This window comes from Gopherus evgoodei, chromosome 8 (genome assembly GCF_007399415.2).
Source record: "Gopherus evgoodei ecotype Sinaloan lineage chromosome 8, rGopEvg1_v1.p, whole genome shotgun sequence".
Taxonomy (NCBI): Eukaryota; Metazoa; Chordata; order Testudines; family Testudinidae; genus Gopherus; species Gopherus evgoodei.
The window spans coordinates 14,650,830-14,674,842 of record NC_044329.1 but is presented as its reverse complement, the minus strand read 5'-3'; the positions used below and the strand labels follow the sequence as shown (position 1 = coordinate 14,674,842).

The 24,013-nt window shown below is 44.8% G+C and overlaps 1 protein-coding gene across 7 annotated transcripts in view; it reads left to right on the top strand.

The window, feature by feature from the left end:
- The window catches only part of ACSL6 (acyl-CoA synthetase long chain family member 6), a 113,678-nt gene that overhangs the window by 11,598 nt on the left and 78,067 nt on the right, over positions 1-24,013 (top strand). For 2 of the 7 annotated variants that reach the window (XM_030572203.1, XM_030572201.1), the window contains exon 1: positions 14,234-14,374. The exons of 4 other annotated variants lie outside the window; for them this stretch is intronic. The gene's annotated coding sequence lies outside the window, so the exon portion shown is untranslated. Of the gene's footprint in view, positions 1-14,219; positions 14,375-24,013 lie in introns of those variants that run through there. One more of the 7 variants, XM_030572204.1, reaches the window with a different exon arrangement.

Below are 24,013 nucleotides of genomic sequence, written 5' to 3'. Positions count from 1 at the left end.
GCAAAGACCATGGCAGGCAGCAGAAGAGATGGCAATGACAGCGTTGAAAAGCAGCAGAACCAATAGGAGGACAGCAGCAGTGGTGGAGGCAGCACTCGCTCACCTCCCCATCCCCAGGAGCTAGAGGTGAACCCAACTGAACGCGTCTCTAGCCTCTGGACCTTCACTAATCTGGAACAACAACCCGTAAGTGGGGTGCAGCAGAGGGAAAAGGGAAGTGGCATGTGAAAGGGGCAGTTGTCCATTGGACTTTCACACCGCAAAGTAGGAAACTGAGGGAAAGGACACTGGACTATAGGGTGGGTGTTTATTTATTGCTTTCATACTTTTCAGTCATTGCCACTGTGATTTCCCAACTTAATTCTGTGTACCTCCCTCCTTAAGGAAAGTTTTCTGTTATACACAGACTCAGTGTTTCTGAGAGGGGAAGTATTACTGCCAGAAGTGGTGTTTAATTTTCCCAGATTTCTGGGTGGAAGCTTGAGCTGGCTTTGTTTTGTAATTTTAAGAGGACCTCATGATATAGAAGCTGGCCCTTCATGCTGCCTACATCACCAGGCAGAAGGATTACATTTGGGGGGGCTCATCTGAGATCCTGGGTCAGCACCCCTCCCTAGCACATCTTGAGTAAACCATTAATTTGGGAAAGCAATTTTGCTATATATGGAGGAAATTACAGTTTGAATAAAGGCTATACCCATGTCAGAGCAGTTGTGCGAGAGGATGAATATTGACCCTAAGGATATGTCTACACTACGGGATTATTCCGATTTTACATAAACTGGTTTTGTAAAACAGATTGTATAAAGTCGAGTGCATGCGGCCACACTAAGCACATTAATTTGGCTGTGTGCATCTATGTACCGAGGCTAGCGTCGATTTCTGGAGTGTTGCACTGTGGGTAGCTATCCCGTAGCTATCCCATAGTTCCCGCAGTCTCCCCCGCCCATTGGAATTTTGGGTTGAGATCCCAATGCAAAAACAGTGTCGCAGGTGATTCTGGGTAAATGTCGTCACTCAGTCCTTCCTCCATGAAAGCAACGGCAGGCAATCATTTCGCTTCCTTTTTCCCTGGATTGCCCTGGCAGACACCATAGCATGGCAACCATGAAGCCGGTTTTGCCTTTTGTCACTGTCACCGTATGTGTACTGGATGCTGCTGACAGACGCGGTATGCAGTACACAGCAGCATTCATTTGCCTTTGCAAGGTAGCAGAGACGGTTACCATCCCTATTGCACCGTCTGCCATGCCATTGTAAATTGGTGATGAGATGACGGTTATTAGTCGTTCTGTACTGTCTGCTGCTGTCATGGGTGCTCCTGGCTGGCCTCGCTGAGGTCGGCCGGGGGCGCGTGGACAAAAATGGGAATAACTCCCTGGGTCATTCCCTTCTTTATGTTTTGTCTAAAAATAGAGTCAGTCCTGCCTAGAATATGGGGCAAGTGTACTAGAGAACCAGAGAGCACAGCCGCTCCATGTCAGAGCCCCAGAGATCCTGCAGAAATGATGAGCTGCATGCCATTCTAGGGGGTACCCCTGCAACAACCCCACCTGTTGTTTCCCTCCTCCCCCAACCCTCCTGGGCTACCATGGCAGTGTCCCCCTATTTGTGTGATGAAGTAATAAAGAATGCAGGAATAAGAAACACTGACTTTTTAGTGAGATAAAATGAGGAGCAGGAAGCCTCCAGCTGCTATGATAGTCCAGGCAGGACATTAAAGGGTTGGGGGGAGAGGAGCCCAGCCTCCCGCTGCTATGATAGTCCAGGCAGTACAGAATCTTTTCTTTAGACATGAAGGGCGGGGAGGCTGATGGAGCTCAGCCTCCAGTTGCTATGATGAAGACCGTTACCAGCCGTTCTGTACCATCTGCCGGGAATGACCGGGAGTCATTCCTATTTTTACCCAGGCGCCCCTGGCCGAGTTCCCCAAGGCCAGCCAGGAGCACTCACAGGCTGCTGATGATGGATAGCAGTCATATTGTACTATCTGCCACTGGGAAGGGGATGCTGGTGTTCAGTGCTGCAGCACCCCATCTACCAGCAGCATGCAGTAGACATAGGGTGACACTGAAAAAAGGCGAGAAACTTTTTTTTCCCTTTTCTTTCGGGGTGGGGGAAGGGTGTAAATTGACGACATATACCCTGAAACACCTGGGAAAATGTTTTTGACCCTTCAGGCATTGGGAGCTCAGCCAAGAATGCAAATGCTTTTCGGAGACTGCGGGGACTGTGGGATAGCTGGAGTCCTCAGTACTCCCTCCCTCCCTCCATGAGCGTCCATTTGATTCTTTGGCTTTCCATTACGCTTGTCACATAGCACTGTGCTGTGGACTCTGTATCATAGCCTGGAGATTTTTTCAAATGCTTTGTCATTTCATCTTCTGTAACAGAGCTCTGATAGAACAGATTTGTCTCCCCATACAACGATCAGATCCAGTATCTCCCGTACGGTCCATGCTGGAGCTCTTTTTTGGATTTGGGACTGCATCGCCGCCTGTGTTGATCAGAGCTCCACACTGGGCAAACAGAAAATGAAATTCAAAAGTTCGCGGGGCTTTTCCTGTCAACCTGGCCAGTGCATCTGAGTTCAGATTGCTGTCCAGAGCGGGCACAATGGTGCACTGTGGGATACTGCCCGGAGGCCAATACCGTCAATTTGCGGCCACACTAACCCTAATCTGACATGGCAATACCGATTTCAGCGCTACTCCTCTTGTCGGGGAGGAGTACAGAAATTGGTTTAAAGAGCCCTTTATAGCGATATAAAGGGCCTTGTTGTGTGGTTGGGTGCAGGGTTAAATCGGTTTAACGCTGCTAAATTTGGTTTAAACGCGTAGTGTAGACCAGGCCTAAGAAATGCCTTCTAGTAACAGAGGCAGCTCAAGCATTTGATGAGGGTGCTGCCAGAGAACGGCTCCCGACAGAACTGCTGTCTGCTGCCCCAGGGTCCTAGCGCCTGCCATCCACTAATGGCATGGCAGGCTGCCCTTACCCTGCTCTTCTGTCCTAGCCCTGAGCCTCTCCAACGCCCCAAACCCCTCATTCCCAGCCAGAGCCCTCATCCCTCTGCACCCTGATCCTCTTCCCCAGCAAGGGCCCTCATCCCCCCTGCACCCTAATCGTCATCCCCAGCCAGAGCCCTCATCCCCCTGCACCCTAATCCTCATCCCCAGCCAGAGCCCTCATCCCTCTGCACCCTAATCCTCATCCCAGCCAGAGCCCTCATCCCCCCGCGCCCTGATCCTCATCTCCAGCCAGAGCCCTCATCCCCCCGCACCCTGATCCTCATCCCCAGCCAGAGCCCTCATCCCTCCACATCATGATCCCCTCATCCCCAGCCAGAGCCCTCATCCCTCTGCACTCTAATCCTCATCCCCAGCCAGAGTCCTCATCCCCCCGCACCCTGATCCTCATCTCCAGCCAGAGCCCTCACCCCCCCGCACCCTGATCCTCATCCCCAGCCAGAGCCCTCATCCCCCCGCACCCTGATCCTCATCCCCAGCCAGAGCCCTCATCCCTCCACATCATGAACCCCTCATCCCCAGCCAGAGCCCTCATCCCCCTGCACTCTAATCTTCATCCCCAGCCAGAGCCCTCATCCCCCCGCAACATGAATCCCTCATCCCCAGCCCCAACCCTCATTCCCCTGCACCCTGAGCCTCTGCCCCAGATCTGAGCCCCCCGCATCATGAACCCCTCATCCTCAGCCCCAACCCTCATTCCCCTGCACCCTGAGCCTCTGCCCCAGATCTGAGCCCCCCGCATCATGAACCTCTCATCGTCAGCCCCAACCCTCATTCCCCTGCAGCCTGATCCTCTGCCCCAGCTCTGAGCCCCCCCGCATCATGAACCCCTCATCCTCAGCCCCAACCCTCATTCCCCTGCAGCCTGATCCTCTGCCCCAGTATGCACCACCTCCCCCTTCCTACACCCCTACCCCGAGACGAGCCTGCACCCAAACTGTGTCACAAAACCTGCACCCCTCACCCCCTCCTGCACACCCACCCCCTGCCCCAGCCTGGAGCCTGCACCCAGCATCCAAACTCCTTCCCAAAGCCTGCACCCCTCCTGCACCCTAATCCCCAGCCCAGGACCTGCACCCCAGACCTCCCCCCTGAAATCCAGCCCAGAGCCTTAGGCAGGTGGAGGCGGAGTTTGAGGGGGCAGAGTTGGGGGGGCGGGCTCTGGGCACCACCAAAATTTCTACAAACTTGCCTCCCATGCACAAGCAGGAGGTGCTGGGGGGAGAGAGAGGCATTGATAGGGGGGCTGCCAGTGGGTGCTCAGTCCCCACCTTTTTTTTGTTCCCATGGGTGTTCCAGCCCGGGAGCAGCCATGGAATTCGTGCCTATGGCCACCCTTACTTCTGCACTGTCTTCAGAGCTGGCGGCCGGAGAGCAACAGCTGGTGGCCAGGTGCCCAGCTATGAAGGCAGTGCCCCACCATCAGCAGCGCAGAAGTAAGGGCAGTAGTAACGGGACTCTCCCCTCCGCCCACAATTCCTTTTTGGGTCAGGATCCCTACAATTACAACACCATGAAATTTCAGATTTAAGTAGCTGAAATCATGAAATTTATGATTTTTTAAAATCCTGTGACCGTGAAATTGACCAAAGTGGAACATGAATATGGTAGGGCCCTAGCAACTGACCAAGGAAGAGAGCTCAAGGTGGTAATACACCGCCTTTCCCTCCCAAAACAATCCTGGAGGCAAATGGGGACCACCCAGGCCCTCACTGCAACTTGTTGTAGCCTCAGGGCTGCTCTGCTGTGTGCTGGCTGGTAAGGATCCCTTCGGGAGTCTCCGGCAATGTTAATGGCCTTTTCTCTCAAGAAGTAACCACTCAGCTCACACAGACTCTAGAAATGCTCGAAAGACTTTCTGGTCAGAGGAAAGATTTCCAAATTAGGACTAAGTATGGCAGCTCTCCACTCTCTACCCCACAGTACAAACTGTTGCAAATGTCTCAAGGCAATAGCACGAGTTAGAATAGTAAAAAAGTGTATCCCCTTAGTCTACTGTGTTATTTCATTTAGGTTTTTACTGGTGCCATCTGAGATTCTTGACACTTGAGTTGTTTTCTGAATGATGGACTAGTTGCCATCTGGGTTTGCTTTGAGAATTTATAATTACATTAAATATTCATTTCATTTCCTCCTCCAGTTCTGGCTAAATATATTGTTATTATCATTTGGGGTCATTGTTTATTGTGTTTTTGTTTATTTAGGCTCCCTCTTGCAAATGACTCCGCCTGGGCAGGATTAGAGCCATGTTTATTTTGACTTCTGAAACAAAAAGCCACTTATTCTGTGCTGCCAGCAATTACTTAAAATCCCCCACAAAATTATGCAATACAAGAAAATACCCGCAAATTAGGCTAACCCCAAAAATAGCAAAATCCAGCTGTAATCCAATAACTAGACAAGCCAGTACCCAGCCTGCCTCCTTGTTGTCGATTTTTAATATCTTCCAGTTACTTCCAATACTTGTGTCTGATGCTATACACAGTGTATTGAGTTAAGAAACTCAGAATTAAAATAACTTATTTTGAAGCTAGAGGGCAGTCTTTCTAAGTTAGGACTGGTTTCCTTAAGTCCTCCTGACAGACTGCATCAGCAAAAGTTGAATGAGAGTATTCATTGCCACAATTTTATCTTCCTGGGAGGGGATTTTCCAAAAGCACCTAAGGGTGGGTATACATACAAACTGGTACTGACATAACTAAATCAATTTTAATTCACCCCTTTTGGTTTTTTTGGTGCAAGTCTGCATGCGGACACTCATTTCAGAATAAAAGTATCCTATTTTGATGTAGAATAAATCAATTGCTTAACAATTTCAGCTAATCTGAATCTGAAATAATTGTCCAAAAACAGACTTGCACTGAAATAATAAAATAATAACTGATTTAGTCATTTCAGTGCAAGTTAATGGTGGAGACCAGCCCTTCGGAGTGAAAATCTCACTGAAAATCAATGGGATTTGTGCTCTTTAATCATTGACACTTTAAAAAAAATCCCATCTTAAATTAGTAAAGAAAAAAGAAAACAAAAACACTAATACATCTCTCCCAAATTTTAGACATCTGAAATGTCCTATATTGGAAGTTAAGTGCAAGGCCGGCTCTAGGCACCAGCAAACCAAGCACGTGCTTGGGGTGACCCATTTTCAAGGGCAGCATTCTGGCCATCCTTTTTTTTTTTTTTTTTGCTTCCGGCAGCAAAAGCCTAGAACCAGCCCTGGCAGAAGCAGCACATCATGCGTGGGGGGTGCCCTGGGGCTGCTGTGGTTCACACCGCAGGGGAGCAGCACCGCACCTTGTTGCTGGGCCGGGCAGGCTCCTTGCAGGGGACACTCAGGCTGGAGGCCGCCTCACGGGGCACATGGAGCTGCTTGCAGGTGCCACAGGGCAGCCGCCCCCTCAGCGCCACAACTGGGGCTGTGCAAAGCAGCCTGAGCCACACAGGGACTGCAGCAGGGCAGCCAGAAACAGCAGCAGCAGCAGGGCGATAGAGGGCAGGGCGCTGCCCTATAGGGTCCATGTCCAGCTCTCTAGGGCTCCACTACCTCTGGGGCTACCCTGCCCTGGCTCCTCAGCCCCTGCTGGGGCGGTCTGCCAGCTCTGCCCTCCTGTGTCCTGGCCAGTCCTAGAGGCGGGAGCCCTGGTTGGAGGGACCTTGGGCTGAGGTGCAGCCCCGGATCCCTGCTGCTTACCCTGACCCTGCCAGTGCCAGACCAGCTGGAGGCAATGGGAGAGTGGGCAGAGTCAGAGTGGGGAGCCCAGGGCTGGAGTGGCATGGGGTGCAGTGGGAGGGGAAGAAAGAGCCCAGTACTGGGGTGGTAGAGGGTATGGGTGGTGGGGGAAAGAGAGCCCAGGGCTGCCAGGGTGGAAGGTGGTACGGGTGGAGGGGGAAGAGAGAGCCCAGGGCTGGGGCGGCAAGGGGTGTGCGTGGTGTGGGGAGAGAGAGCCCAGGGCTGCCAGGGCGGAAGGTGGTGTCATGGTATAATCCCCCACTCTGAACCTTAGCATCCAAAAAATGGGGTATCAGCATGAATTCCTCTAAGCTCAATTACCAGCTTAGTACTTGTAGCGCTGCCACCAACCAGGAATTCCAGTGCCTGGTACACTCCGGTCCCCCCCAAAACCTTGCCTGGGGACCCCCAAGACCCAGTCCCTCTGGATCTTAACACAAGGAAAGTAAACCCTTTCCCTCACCGTTACCTCTCCCAGCCTTCCCCTCCCTGGGTTACCCTGGAAGATCACTGTGATTCAAACTCCTTGAATCTTAAAACAGAGAGGAAAATTTACCTTCCCCCCTCCTTCTCAATCCCCCTCCCAGACTTTTCCTGAGAGAGAAAGTAATCCTAACACAGAGAGAAAATTAACCTTTCTCTCCCCCCTTCCCTCCTTTCTCCCCACCAATTCCCTGATGAATCCAGACCCCGTCCCTTGGGATCTCACCAGAATAAAAAAAAATCAGGTTCTTAAACAAGAAAAGCTTTTAATTAAAGAAAGAAAAACAGTAAAAATTATCCTTGTAAATTTAAGATGGAATATGTTACAGGGTCTTTCAGCTATAGACACTGGGAATACCCTCCCAGCCTAAGTATACAAATACAAATTAAAATCCTTTCAGCAAAATACAAATTTGAGCTCCTTCCGGCCAAATACACATTTGCAAATAAAGAAAACAAACATAAGCCTAACTTGCCTTATCACCTAGTACTTACTATTTTGAATCTATAAGAACCTGTATCAGGGAGATTGGAGAGAAACCTGGTTGCACATCTGGTCACTCTCAGAACCCAGAGAGAACAACCACCAAACACTAACAGCACACACACAAACTTCCCTCCCTCAAGATTTGAAAGTATCCTGTCCCCTGATTGGTCCTCTGGTCAGTGACAGCCAGGCTCACTGATCTTGTTAACCCTTTACAGGCAAAAGGGATATGAAGTACTTCTGTTCTAGTAACTCTTACTTATTTGTTTATGACAGGTGGTATGGGGGGGTGGAGGGGGGAGAGAGAGCCCAGGGCTGCCAGGCAGGAGTGCCGGCAGCCTTTTTTGCGCCCTAGGTGGCGGAAGGTCCCGCCCCCAAAATGGCGCCCCTGACAGAGGCGGCGGAAGGTCCTGCCCCCGAAATACCACCGATGACCGCGGTGGCCGTCACCGTCCCCCAAACGTTAGTGCCCTAGGCGACTGCCGAGGTCGCCTAATGGGTTGCGCTGGCCCTGTTGCCAGGGCTGGGGAGGCAGGGGCTGCGGGTGGGGGCGGGAGAGAGAGCCCAGGGATGCCAGGGGTGGTGCGGGTGGCGGGGAGAGAGAACCTAGGGCTGGGGTGGCAGGGGGGGGGGAGTGAGAACCTAGGGCTGGGGTTGGGGGAAGCCAAAAAATTTTTTGCTTGGGGCCACAGAAAACCTAGAGCCGGCCCTGGCTAATTGTTCCTATACAAAACATGATTCAATGCTACACCAAGGAGATAACTTTTAGGTGAACTTCTCTATTCAGTAATTATGGAAAAGTCCTACAGAACTCAGTTGATAATTATCAACACTTTACAGAATATTTAGACCAGCCTTTAGAATTATACAGCTTGGATGGTAGCTGTCTGTTGAATTCTGTAGATTGGCTCACAAATTCTGTCCAAATGATCTCATTCCCTATTATATTACTGGGGGAGTTTTAGAGTAATATCCACGAATCCTTTTAATTTTTACCTATTGGTTTTATCCCTGAGTTTTCCATAAGGGCTTTCAGTATGAACTGGCTTTCCTTTCCTTTAGAAGACAGCAGCAATGCAACTTATCAGCTATTTGGCACATTTTGTCCCTTTAGGAAATGGTTGGAGTTTTGTAATTGGCCTTCCTAGTTTGCTCTGACAAGACAGCAGATTGGGAATGGCCTGGAATAGTCTTCCAGTAAAAAAAAAAAATCAAAAAAATCAAAAAAATCAAAGCCCCCATATCCAGTCTGAGTGAACAAAAATAACCTTCCAACTGCAGTTCAGTGTAATGCTTGAGTCCTAATTTTATTTTGCCTGAAAGGATTTTTTTGTTGTGTATTGAGAACAGTCTTATTCTGACTGGACTTTCCAGCCAGCTATCTGAATGATGATGATGATGTTTAAAAAAAATCCTTTCAGTTGACAGGCTGGTGAGGGTGGTGTGATACTGTGACCTGCCAACAACAATTCAGTCTTGTGTTTCATTTAGGAAAGGCTATTTGCATATTCTCTATTCGTTTTATTTGCTCAAACACGATTGAAAAGGCAAAGTTCTCAGCCATTGAGACTGAAGAATAAGCTGTCTGAGCACTTAGCTCTGTGCCTCTGTACTTTAACACTTTTTGAAAACTTTATTTATTTTGCCAAGAAGAGGTCAGAGCAAGTAGAATGCTTTAGAGACCACGAAAAATATCTAGAGAGTAGGTTTTAGGATCTGCCTTTTGCAACAGGAAAAGGGAAGATCTTTTATGTGATCTTTGGCCTAGTTATAGGGACTTTTCTGAACAAAGAAATAATGGAAGAAATATAAGCTGCAAAATGAAGTTTTGTAGAAACTAAAAGTGTATGTGTGTGTGCTCACATATAGGTATGAGGAAAATTTACCAAACCTGATAATGAATAGAAAAGTTCTCATGACTATTTTGAAATATCAGTTAAAACATGAGAGAGACAAATGGGTGAGGTTGTATCGTTTATTGGACCAACTTCTGCTGGTGAAAGAAGTTGGTCCAATAAATGCTATTACCTCATTCACCTTACCTCCTTTGTAAAGCACTTTGAAGATCTATTCTCTCATTCTCTCATGTATTTGCAGAATAAGGAAATCTGGGGGGAATGATAATCTGTAGGTCTCACATTAGTATCCGTTTATTATGTTAGCACTCCGTTCATAACACATTTCCTTCTGCCATTTTTCATAAATGGTCAAAAATATATATAGCATAATCAATACAAATATAAAATAATAATAAATAAGAGTAATACAGACAAAGATGGCCTTATAATAAGGGAAATGTTAAGATTTAATGCTTACATAGCTTTTGTGTGATAATGTAATAAATGGATGTTTTCCATATTTATCATTTCTAATAGTGACAGGTTTTTCCATAGGCATATGATTTTTACGCCACTTATTAATAGGGTTGTTGCTTTGAGGTTTCTAGTCAGTGATTATAGCCACTTTGCTAGGTTGAAAAGCAGTGTTGTAAAAAGGAGTATGAGCAACCATTAGCTAGATCAGCTGCATAACCTAAAAGTGCTAATCTTGATGTTTAGATTAATATGGGATTATAAAATAGGAGAAGAATGAAATGACACCAAGGACCCAATCCAGTACACACTGAAGTCACTAGGTGTCTTTCTGCTGACTACTAGAAGCTTAAGATCCATCCCCTGGAGTCTAGAATCACTTATTGTTGGGACAAGATACTTCTCTCCATAGGTTTGAGTGAGACCATTTAAATTTAAATTTCAAAGCAAACTTGGTGTTCTGCAAACAAATTGGTATGGCATAATAAGGTGGGATGTACATAAGAGAAGCCCAGTTGGTATATTTATTTATTTCTGTCAACAAGTTTTGTTTGACTGGAAACATTTAAACAATATTTTCACTTACTGATATAACTGTTTTCTGTCTGGAGAATTATGGCTTAAGCCAAAGCCCAGTGAAGAAAAATTGGCAGCTTTCCATTGATCTCTGGGCTTTGCATCAGGCCTTTAATGAGGAATAGTCAGCACAAAATGTAGAGGTAGCATTCTTTGTATTTGTGGACTGTGTTAAGATAAATTCTAGCTCATTTAACATGCTTAGGCCTCAGTAAGTATTCATCACATTTGTATTAAAGTAGACATTAGGACCAGAATTTTAAAGGTATTTAGGAGCAGTAAATGGGATTTAGACTCCTAAGTGCCTACATCCCTTCTGAAAATGAGATTTAGGCTCCTAAATCATGTGTTGCAATGTTGAGCACCACAATGCCTAAATACTTCTAAAAATCTGGGCCTTAGAACCTGTCTGAGGTGCTGAGCATCTGCAACTCCCATTGAGTTCAGCTGGAGTTTTGGGTGTTCAGCACTTCCAAAAATAAGGCCTTTGTCTTCTCCACACCTCAATTTCACATTATTTACTTCATTTACATTATTGGTACCTGAAATACCCTTTGAGTTCTGAAGCTAAGTGCTCTTAGAGAAAATTATTATTATTTATGTGTTACTTGCTGTGCTTTCAAACCCCTTGAAGTCCTGCAAAAGAATTTGTCCTCTCTGAGGGTGCCCACAGATAGCCTAAACATTTTTCAGTATCTGTGTGTAAACCTCTTTCTGGATTTAGAAGGTTGGCAAGTCTGCAGCTATTGTAACAGAGAGTGAGAGGGCTAGTGCTGTTCCCTAGATCAGTGGTTCTCAAACTAGTGCTGCCGCTTGTGCAGGGAAAGCCCCTAGCGGGCTGAGCCAGTTTGTTTACCTGCTGCGTCCACAGGTTTGGTTGATCGCGGCTCTCACTGGCCGTGGTTCGCCGCTCCAGGCCAATGGGGGTGGCAGGAAGGGCGGTCAATACATCCCTCAGCCCCTGCCGCTTCCCGCCACTGCCATTGGCCTGGAGCAGCGATCCACAGCCAGTGGGAGCCGTGATTGGCCGGACCTGCGGACGGGGTAGGTAAACACACTGGCCCAGCGCGCTAGGAGCTTTCCCTACACAAGCGGCAACCCTTGTCTGAGAAGCCCTACATTAAAGTGGTTTTGCTGATATAGCTTATTTTGCTCAGGTAACAAGTATAAGCTATTCTGGCAAAAGCACTCTTTGCTGGTATAAGCTATATCTATACTAGGAGGATTTGCTGGTATAGCGACACTCTACCTCAGTTTCCCCTCTTAGAAACCCAATAACTCCACTCAAGGCCCTCCTGATTCAATAATACCCTACTTCGGGTTGATTTATTATTAAACCTCATGCAAAACAGTCCATAACAAAAGTCCCAAATAAACAAAAGCTTCTCTGGTTTTTGGGTTTCCTCTGAAGCCTGTAGTCAGAGTCCTGTTCCCGGTATTCTCTGGACTACCTTTCAGACCTGGTTTCTCTCTGTGGCAGGAGCACCAGTCCTCTTGCTGGATCTGGGTAATTCAAGCACTTTCTATCCCTCCCTTTAAAGCAGGAATACCCAGCTCTTCTCTTGGAGCGGGGTTGTGAGTTAGTCTGCTGTAGGGCATTAGCCAGGTTCTCTCTCAGCTGTCCCCACTTATTCTCTAGGCTCAGAGGCTTGGCAACTTTCTCCTATTGGTAGCTACACTGCTAGAAGAGGGAGGGGGCAACCTTTGTGCTGATCGCTTTCTCCCAGTTCATCCTCAATTGGCTGGGGAGAGGAAAACCTTGCCCCTCCCATTCTGCAAGGCTCCTGGCCTCAGGCCCATTAAGAAATAGTAATGGGATTTCCTCCTGGACTCTATTCACTGCTGGGATCACTTCCTCTCTCCCAAGTCCTTGTAAATATAATCAGACCTTTCAGATGCTTAAAGGGCCATGCTATGTGAAGGGGTGGGCTGACCACTAGGCACTTCTACCCTTCTAAAAGGCAGAACACTTCATCACGAAGTGGCTCGGCATTTCTAATAATAAATTCTAAAGCACTTTCTTGCTCTGTGTAGGCAATACCGAGTACTGCAAGCTGCAGGCGAGCTGTCCAGACAGTAAGTGAGAGTGCTCTTTTCAAGAGGTACCCCTGTAAATAAATATATTTACCCATAAATATATTCACCCATAAAGCCCTGCTGAAAAAGATGGCGACCATGTATTATTAGAAAGTAAATTTCTTTTTAAACAGAAACAAGTTTAAAAATATATTTGTACCTCTCCTTTGAGCTACTGCTCTCATGCAGTGCCCCACATGCTGCCTTTGTCTGCCTCTCTAACTGTGAAGATTCTGTTGTGCAAGCCAACACCTCAATTAGGAAAAAGCAATTGTCTCATACTATTAGAGTATCCTTTCCTAGAGCTGGGTTTGACCCTGAGGACACCTGATAAATATATATTTTTAACTAGCTTTAAGAGCATCTGCTATTTTATAGCCAGTTTGAAATAAGGGGCCAGATCCTTAGCTTATGTAAATTGACATGGCCTCATTTAAATCAGTAGAGTGAAGCTGATGTACACCAGCAGAGGATCTGGCCCAACGTTCCTTGAAAATAAAATTTTCTACTTACGTCATTGTTGCCAAGGCAATTCTTTAAGTTTGATTGCACAGTATCTATATTTGAGTCAAATTAGTGACCATTGGCTCAAATTTTTGCATACATTGGTTACTATTATGTCTCTACCACTCTGCCTCCATAGAGACTCTTACTGTAGAATTCTTCAGAGAAGTAGCATTAATGAATTGCAAAAGCTTTTGTAGAGATTTTATTGGTGACAAGCGTACCCTTGACAAAAAGCCACTCTGGCAAAAACAGTGTTTATCTGCAGCCCTTTGAACGTAATAACTGTGTTGGCAATAGTCTGCGTAAGGAGGTTTGTTCCTAAAGCATTTTATTAAGATATTTTTGGAATAAGTTTTTAGTTTGTGTTCATTCTATTCAAAGTACAACAATTTTTTCAACATACAAAAACTCCACTGATTTACTTTGTGTCAGAAGCTTTAGTTTGTCTTCATTTTCTGGTCATTACTTAGCAAAAGAGGACCCTCCCTTCTGCCTTCTAAAAACTCTGTATTTATTGTTACAGATTTACAACCAAAAACCTTTGTCCTTATTTCATATGGCCAGGAGTTACAAAACTTTCAAAATCTATTTCACATACATTTGTGTCAAAATCATTAAGCAATCAATGTTGTGCTGTCTAGACTTAAGCATGGTGTTATAAATCACTGAAAACTATACTGAAATAGAGCAATCTGCCTTCATGAACTAAAATATTTGGTACATCAAGGGTTACTTTTTGAATAGTGGTGATGTCTCTAATGTAGACTAAGCTGATATTAGCCTCGCTTAACTACTTTCCACGGTTTGCAGATGGGGAGGGGGTGGGACATTCAGGAGTTAGCAGCAGTTCCCTAACAAGTATTTCTGCCCAAGATCTTGGCATATTTATTCTCAACAATGAGCTAATTGGATCAAAGGCAAAATATATGTTCTAGGAGCCTAATCAGTTCACCCCAGCGCTGAAAGTATGTTTATCTCAGACTTGCATAGAGGTAGGACTTAGTTGCAGAATCTGTTGATTGGTTCAATACTCAAGTGTTGTAAATTCTGCCCCACTGCAGAACAGAGCAAGGAATCTTGCATTGGCGGTAGGTCTCTCATAAAAGGAGGAAAGCTTTAGCTAGTTACCAGCTGTGAAATCGCACAAGCAGTAGGCTCTCTGAGAGGCTCCGGAAAGGTAGGGTATACATTTTACAACCTTCTGGACACATCCTGTTTGACGAAAGGCAGGGCGCAAGCTGAGCAAGAAGAGGGACAGCATAATAGTGAATGGAAGCTTATATATAATGTAATTCGAGATCTTTTTTCACTGTAAAAACGAATAATTTCTAATGCATTTCTGTTAATTTTTAATTAGGGGTGGGAGGGAAGAGCCCTTTAAAAACCTTTATACAGTAGCTTTATAAGGATAAAATATTAGCCACAAAAATTGTTTGTGGGTTGTGAAGTGTTCTTGTTTTTTCAGATGTCTTCTAACAATCATAAAGGGGGGAAAGAATCTAGTATTTGCTGTGATGAAGGCTCAAATTCCTGAAGGCAGTAATTCCACAGGTGGCTGATGATGTGAATGTGGCTATGCAAAGGGCTGAGAAGCTCAGCTGCAAAAATGAGAGGTTTTTATCAAGTTTAAGGCATTTGCTCTTAATGTAAGAATTGTCTAGTTTTGATTCTAAAATCCTTCTGATAAAATGGTTCCGGCTATTGCTAGAGCTCTAGATTGCATATGCAGAGCAGCCCAGCAAGGCTTTTGAATGAGTTGCATTGGGACTAAGTATATAAAAGTAGTGGGTTCCCCAGTGTGAGCAGGCTGTGCAGAATTCTTCTGAAACAGCCTTTCTGAGACGTGTTTGTCCGGCTGAGATGATAGAAGCCTCCAGATGTAGGTAGAGTTTTTTTCTGCTTACCCAGGATGTTTGATCAGTGCAAACTTAGTAATGCTAATTGTGTCACTTTGCGAACCTAGCCCATGATGACTGAACTTTATTTTCTAAGGGCCAAATCCTGAGGTCCTCTCTATTCTAATTTTATTCAGCCCTTAGGCAAACGCACATAGAAATGAGTTGGAGTTTTCCTGGATAATGATAGTGTAAAAAAAATTAAGCAAGGATCTCAAGTTTTGGACCTAGCATCTTGCATTTTGTTTTTAACAATGGTTCTTACTTGGCATTAAACATGAGGGTTTTTTAATAGTACCAGAGACTGGCTAACTATTTAAATGGCATTTTATGAGACATGTCCACCTAGCTTCAAAACCTGCTTCTTGCCTATGGGAAGTGTGTGTGCGTGCGCGCGTGCACGCACATGCTCCTAGACCTATCCCTTCCTGAAGTGGTCCCAGGATGTCCTCCCTTCTTAGCCCCCTCATGCCCTACAGATATTTCCCTACCACTGAGGGGATGATGGAGCACAGGAGGCAGGCTAAGGGGAGGAAGGCTCACTGGCTTCCCAGCAGTGCTAATAACCAGTCTGTGTTGGCCAAAGATTCACAAGCAGAGGATGATGGTCACAGGCACATTGGATATCAGATCCCAAACTCTTATTGACTATGTTTGATATGAATATCTCCTGTCACTTTGGAGATTTAAATATGCTGAACTTGAATGCCCAAGTGGACTTGTGGGGTTTGATTTCCTTCTAACCCCTCTAACACAAACTGCGGGATTTAGTTTGCAAATTAAAATGTTGTAGGTTCAACACAGACTTGATGCATGTGTGCACGCGCCCACACACACACACCCCTTCTTGTTTGTTTAATGCTTGTCACTATGCAGTCTGGTTGTATACGGATACTTGGCTTGATTAAGTGAACCCATAGGCACTTTGCTAAGCAAACATTTTACAAATATAATCTCCCACACGCTAAATGTAGGTTGCAGTTCATTTCTTATCTGTTCCAATATATTTGTGTACATGGCTTTGTAAGTCATTGTATCGCTAGTGAAAGTGGTAAAAGACCACTAGTTAAATTAGTCTTAGAACTTTGGCAGTCTTATAGCAAACGTCATTTGAATGAAAACTAAAACATTAATCCTTGTCTCCGGGGCAGGAAAGGCCAGCAGACGTGCCACCGTGGCTGGCTGCCCCGGAGACAAGGATTAATGTTTTAGTTTTCAGTCAAATTTTCTGTTCTTAGCTGGCTTCATCAGTAATTATCCCATGATAAGGAGTCTTTCAGTATAAAATTATCACAACTGAAATGTTCCTACTGGTCTACAGCATCATCATGCAGAAATGGAAAGGTAGACTGGTTCCTACTCTTAGGGCTTGTATACACTACCATGCAGGGTTGAACTAAGATACGCAACTTCAGCTACATAAATAGTATAGTGTAGACCAGTGGTTTTCAAACTTTGGCCGCTGCTTGTTCAAGGAAAGCCCCTGGTGGGGCAGGCTGGTTTGTTTATCTGTCGCGTCTGCAGGTTCGTCCGATCGTGGCTCCCACTGGCTGTGGTTCGCTGCTCCAGGCCAATGGGGGCGGCAGGAAGCGGCGTGGGCCGAGGGACATACTGACTGCCCTTCCTGCCGCCCCCATTGGCCTGGAGCGGCGAACCGCGGCCAGTGGGAGCCGCAATTGGCTGAACCTGTGGACGGATCAAGTAAGCAAATCGACCCGGCCTGCCAGGGACTTTCCCTGAACAAGCAGTGGAAGAAGTTTGAGAACCACTGTTGTAGACAAGCCCTTAATGCAAGGATGCAGGGAGTGTGGAATGTCATTGGGCCTTGAATAGTGTGCATCTGGTGCATCCAATGAATATTATGTCATTTGACAACCCTTCTTTGAAGACATATGAAGAGATTTCTTTAAATGCTAAACCTGATTCTCTATTTTAATTTCAAAGATCTACAATAAGTTTAGAATGACAGCAATGAAGAGGAGGATAATATAGCCTTATTTATGAGTAATGTAAAGAGGAACAACATGCTGCAAATGTAGCTAAATATTGGATTTATTTTCTGTTGGAGGCTGTACCATTTAAAATATAGTGAGTAAGCATCTTTTTATTACATAAATTGGGAAGCTTTTAAAAAAGTGAAGGGAAAGCTAAATAGTATTTATGAAAAGACAACTCAACAAATTATGTATTTCTGGAGATTTAAAATGATAGAGGATACTATCAAGTCTGACAGAGCCAGACTATCTCGGCAGGGCTGGATAAATGACTGCTTAGATATGCAGGGCCTCCTTTGAAAAGCTTCTCCATGAACTGAACAGAAAAGCTGGTTACTCACTTAATTTCTATTCCAGTGAGAATTCTAGTCCCTAATGTAACAACTGTTGCAGTAATTAATGGTCTATATATTATCGGTTCTGTGTGCAAGAAAATAAAACTACATGCTTTAAAAATATGGTGACATTCTCGTGCATAGAAAAGCTATCTGAGATCACTTAGTTTTCTAGCGTTTACTAGTCATCACATTTTATTAACTTTGAAGTCAATAGGAGTTGAGGGCATTGAGAGGCTTAGCCCAATTTCTATATGGGGAACAAAATTGATATTTGGTATGGAAGGATTTTCTGCAATCTAGATTGGGTTTAATGCTAGAGAGTACAGGCAGTGACACTGCCTGTAATCACCTATCTGTAGGTGAGGGGTGTGTGTGTGTATGTGTGTTGCATATATAGCAAGATAAAGGATCTGGAAAACACAGATGTCCTCACACCAAGTATGGTTGCAACTCAGTTAAAACATGACAAGGGTCCTCTCACTTCATTAGTCCTGAAGAATAGACAGGATCCTTAGGAAAGGTACTAGAACTTGATGGGCACATTTTTGCAAATTGATGCCTAATTACAGAACGTTTGCTGTATTGGAGGACACAGTGGAATTAGTGGGTTGGATTCAGTAGAATGGCTCAGTCATTACACGAGTTTTACTTTTAAAAAAAACAAAAAACAAAAACCTTGAATGCAATATTTTATTGTTACCCACAGAATGTATTTCTATCAGACTTAGGCCATGGCTACACTAGAGAGTTGCAGCGCTGGTGAGGGTGTTACAGCGCTGAAACTTAGGATGTGGCCACATTTGCAAAGCACGGCCAGCGCTGCAACTCCCTGGTTGCAGCGCTGGCTGTACACCCGGTCGAGCCTCGGGTGTAGGGATTCCAGCGCTGGTCAGCAAGTGTGGATGCCCACCAGCGCTTTTATTGACCTCCGGGGTATAAGGAGGTATCCCAGAATTCCTGTCCACAACAAACCGGAAGAAAGGGAGAGCTCGGAGTTCAGCCAAACTGCTTATTTAAAAAACAAACACAGCTCCTGTTTGCTGAGCGAGCGGAGGCAGGCAGGGGAATTACTTTGGAATGTTCACAGCTGTTTGCTTGAAGAGAGAAACAGCACGCTCACACGGCAGAGGGGGAGGGGGAAGTCCGTGTTGAGCAGTTGCTTATCTGGTGTGACGGGTATTTAGAAGTACATAATTTTGGATTTAGTGAATGAGAGAGGAGTGGGGGAAGGGAGTTAGAACTTTTAAAATGATTGAAGGTAGGCACTGTGTGTCTTCCAGTCCTTAGAACTTGCAAGGCAGGGAGCTGAGAACAGTGTCAGCTCCAAAAATCCATTCTCTCTGTCTCCTCCACGCTCCCTGTCACATTCCACCCCACCCCCCTCTTTTGAAAAGCACGTTGCAGCCACTTGAATGCTGGGATAGCTGCCCACAATGCACCACTCCCAACAGCGCTGCAAGTGCTGCAAATGTGGCCACACTGCAGCGCTGGCCCTACACAGCTGTACAAACACAGCTGTAACTACCAGCGCTGCAAAACTGTAAGTGCAGACAAGGCCTTTGTAATGACAGCAACACACTGTCCCCATGTTAAAGCATTTGACATGTCAGCCATGGAGAAGCTTTTAATGTATTCTTGTGTTAGCACTAGCACACTTCTGTTTTCAATTTGTTAATTCCTGTGTAGTAAAAGCTGTACATTGATCTTAATGCTAGCAAGTAGAGATGTCTGGCTAATGGATCAGAAAGGAAGATCTGACCCTCCATCCTTAGCTCATGCAATTATAGACAAAGAACCATAATATCAAGAGTTTTAGCAGCCTGCAAATCACAAAGGGCCTGACTTTCATACCTGCTCAGCACACATACTGCCCCAGCTGAAGTTGGTGGGAGCTACAGGTGCTCCCTAACGCCCAGATCCTCAAAGATAGTTAGGTGCCTAATTCCCATTAAAGACGTCTGGAGATAGGTGTTTGGACCCAAGTCATTTTTAAAACTCCCAGAAGGCATCACTAAATTAAGACTTGACTGAATAAGGGCATCCTCCAAACATCCGTCCAGTCATTGGGTTTTCAATCAGGTGTTTCAGGCTAATAAAAAGAATTGTGAAGAAAAAGATAAGTAGGAAAATATCGTACAAACTTTGCTCCCACTCTTTTTTTTTTTTTTTTTTTTTTTTTTTCCCTCCTTTTTCTTTGCTAGATCAGTTCTAGGTGTACTGTTGAGCTTCCTGTTTCATATTAGAGAGCAGTAGTTCTCAAACTTTTTTGTACTGGTGACCCCTTTCGCATAGCAAGCCTCTGAGTGTGACCACCCCCTTATAAATTAAAAACATTTTAAAATATATTTAACACTATTATAAATGCTGGAGGCAACGCGGGGTCTGAGGCGGAGGCTGACAGCTTGCTAAACTCCCCTCCCCATGTAATAATCTCACGACCTCCTGAGGGGTCCCGACCCCCAGTTTAAGAAACCCTGTTTATAGAAGGTATGTACACTTGAGTTTGCCTAGGCACTGTTTCTCTCAGGGCAGTATAGCCTCTAGCCTGCTTTATGCGATCCTAAATATAAACTTCTATCTCAAGCCATATAACTGGAAAACATGATACAAAACATTTTTTTTAAACTCTCCCTGCCCCCAACCCCAGAAAAATGTATCCACAAACGGAGTATCACAGAACTTTACAGAAGACCTGGCAAACTAAGCTGGAGTCTTTAGAGGGTAAAGCCTTGGTTTAGCTTTTGCTTCTATACTGAGCAACACCTAACTAAATTTATGTGCATAACATGTGAGACACAGCTATGTAAAATGCATGCCTTGAACTTCAGACCTACTTGAACTGAAACACTTGATGCCTCTGCAAACCTCAGCCCATGTTCAGGATAGTTGGGTCAGCATGTTGAGTGTATTGACACAGCTGAGCCAATAGTGAATCTCCTCCCCCCAAACAGACAGGCCTCGCTTCCCAAACAAGCTCAAGGAACACCACAAGGTAGAAGAGGCAGTGTGTGTTTTGGAGACGGGTGGGCTTGGGAGGGACTGGGTCTGGGGATACCTTCAAGCAACCTGCAGAGATCAGGTCACTTACAACCTTTGCAATTCAAATTGCAGAGTGTAGTTATCAGACTCCTTTATCAAGTGAATGCTGCAAGGTTTGAACAGTCTTAATATGAATGAAGAGACAGACTAACAAATGAGGGCTTGTATAGAGAAGGGACAATATTGCTGAGTTTTACAGCTACAAAAGTCCTTGTTTTCTTACAGCATCATCATCAAAGTGAATAATAATAGTATAGTAAAAATGGGCCCAAGCAACAGAGTTCAGATTTGGATCTGAACTTCATCAGTGTGCCAGTCCTGAGGCATGGTCCAGGCCCACCTCTAATAGTACAATAACGTAGTTCTGCTTTTATGTCGTCAAAGCCCTGAGCAAGTGTTGGCTAAGATTTTCATGAGCAATGCCAGGCGCAGAGTCCCATTTCTTGAAGACTGCAAAATCAGATAACTGAGATCTCTATCTGGTACGTAACCTTCAAATACATTGGGAGGGAGGCTTAAACATTTTACAGGCCAAAGTTGAATGCTGCCTCACCACGTGCCATCAAGCTATGTGTATCTGCATCTTACTCTGCCTGTAAAACCTAGCTGTTACAGGTGTGTGTGCACCTTTTTCCTCTCAATTTACTGCTTTTTTTTTTTAATACTCTGTCCCAGGTAACTATGTGTATGTATGTATTCAAGCTATTTATAGAGTGCCTGTCACTAGGCATCTATGAATCGTACAGTAGAAAACATCATCACTCAAAAAACCCAAGCCCTAAGAAGGATGGAAAAGAAAAGGAGGGAGGCAAGCTTATGAAAATGCATGGGATGTGAAGCGCCCGTGGCACTTGGGGTATGAACTCCATCAAATATAGACCTGAGAGAGTTCTCCCTGTGTTGGACTAAGGGCCTGGTTTTCTGCTGCCTTACACCTGTACAAAGTGGGAATCAGAATTATAGCCTTTTACACCCACCTTGCACAGGTATAAGGGAGGACACAAGGTGCAGGACAGCGAAAAATCAGGCTTGAGACTTTTTAGGCCTTGTCAATAAAACTTTGATGCATTCACACCACTACCCATGGTAACAAGTGTTTAATGGGCTTCTCTGCAGTTAGATGAGTCAATCACTGACCCCCCCCTTCAGAGAGACAGCACAGCACTAACCAGCAGAGTTTCTCCCACAAGTAGAATTCTTACAATACTTGGTTATACACTTACTTCACCTTCCTTATCCAGGTCAAAGGCAGGTCTTCACTAGTTCAAGTGAGCATACAAATCACATTTTCCTTCTTAAGATGAGTCACCAACTCCTCTGTGTGTCTGCTATACTTGGTTGTGAGACAGGTATTTTTAGATTAATGTACGTCTATAGGCTACTTATTGATTGCGTTCAGGGAGACAGGGAAGAATGCGTTCATCTTGGGTTTTGAAATGAATAACTGAATATATATAATATACCGTAATGAGCCAGATCCTCAGCTGGTGTAAATTGGCATTGCTCTGAAGTAAGTGAAGATAAAGATCCTTAGCTGATGCAAATCGGGGTACTAGGGGTCTCCTTGAAATGTTACAAGGGTCAAAACAGTAAGATTTCTATACAGCCATTGAATGTTTTTAATCATTTAACATGGCAAATAATTGATATACTGTGTTTGGTTTTTAGATGTGATTGGAAAACATCCTTGTAAAGTGGGTATAGTGAGGTCTTCAGGCTCTTTTCAGTACAATTGGGACTTCTAGAACATTCAGATCCATTGTTATTTGTTTATAGATTGCAAAAATCTTTCAGTTTTATAAATGCATCTCTCAGTGCAGCTGGGTGGAGACCAGTCCCTTTCTTTATGGGTTGCTTAGAGATCCACATCTTTGGTTTATGTATTTTCTTTGGTATTGTCTCACCTTCTTAGCAAAATGTTTGAGCGATCAGCACAACTGGTGACGAGTTAACAAGCCATCTGTATTAACAGGGTGGCAATTTTAGTGTGGCTTATAATTTACAAGTGTTGTACTGTGCACTAATGGCCTATTTTTTTTTTCCAAAGATGCGAAGCACCTCTAGCCTCTATTAACTGCAATAGGATTTGTGGTGGTCAGGGACTCTGAATATCAAGGCACAAGTGTTCTGGCTCTTGGGGCTGGGAAAATTGAGTGCTGAATAAATTAAATTGATTAATGCTTCATTGGAATAAAAATATCTCCAGAGAGCACTGATCAGTATTGTGACCCCTATCTTCTGTGTGAAGAACTGCCATGTACAGAAAGAGTATCTGTCAATAATTTTGTACATGAGGAAAATACATCTGTATAATCTTCCTAATTCATTTCTCTTACATTCCTTTTCACTACAAGACAGTTTTTTCTCCATTTGGGGCCAAATCCTGCTGGCTTCTCTCATTCAAATTGGCCCATTTACATCAGTGGGCCAAATTTGATACTAGGGGTAAATGTGGCCCGGTGGAACTAACCACATGATCTGTTTTCCTCCTCCCTCCAGAAGGTAACTAAAGGTCATGAGAAAATATTGAAGGCTTACTCAATATGAACACTACTTGCCTTATTCCTCTTTAGCAGATCTCCTGCTCAGAGAGGTTGGAACTGGATGTAACCCCTTTTCCACTGAAGTTAGGTCCTCATAGATCACCACTGCAGAACATTGCTAGGGATGCAGTGTAGGATGCTGGGAACCATGGCAGTGGAGGGGAACAGTAACTGGCTGCTTCACCAGAGTTCTGGTTTCACTTCTTGAGTTCCAAACATTCAGTTCAAGGCTCACTGAATTGAGATCCAGCTCTGCGGGCACAAAAGAGATTCATGCTAAAGAGGCTTATGTACTTGTTGAAAGCTAGTTCTTTAATCGTCCTCTAGGCCTGTAGCCAGCTTACCAGATTCAGCTGGTTTAATTTCTAAAGGGAAAAAGGGGTGGTTTTTGTTTTTGAGTACTGATAATTAAAAATAAAAAACTTACCTGCTTCTTGATATTTCAAAGCCATTCCAGCTGCTATGTCCATCTCCATTCTTGGTCACTAGAACTGTATTTTTTTTTTTCCCCCTGGTTCTGTGTGAATCTGCAAGACCTGTGGTTCTAAATTCTCCCTCGGTCACATGTGGCAGCTGCTTACGTTGTTTAAATCTTTGTTTACTGTATAATAATCAAAAGAAGCAACTTCTGTTCTGAGCTTTTATTTTCATTTTTATCCCTCTTTACTGTCTCCTAGAAATATCCCAGCACCAGACTCAAGCAGTACTAGTGCTTTCTTTTATGTCCTATAAGAACTATATTAGACTCTGATCTTGCAAATATTTATGCATGTGCTTATTTTTATGTACTGTGAATGCTCGCATTGCAGTCAGTGAGAGTACTCGCAGTGCATAAAATTAAGCACATGTGAATTCCTTGCAGGAATGAGGCCCTAATTGTTATCCTCTGAAGCTGAGTGGTGAACATAATTCCCTCCAGTCTGGGCTGCCTCTCACACTGTGAGAGTTAAACTCTAAGCCTCTGACAGGCACTGCACTTGCACAGCCATCCACAGGCAGGGACATTC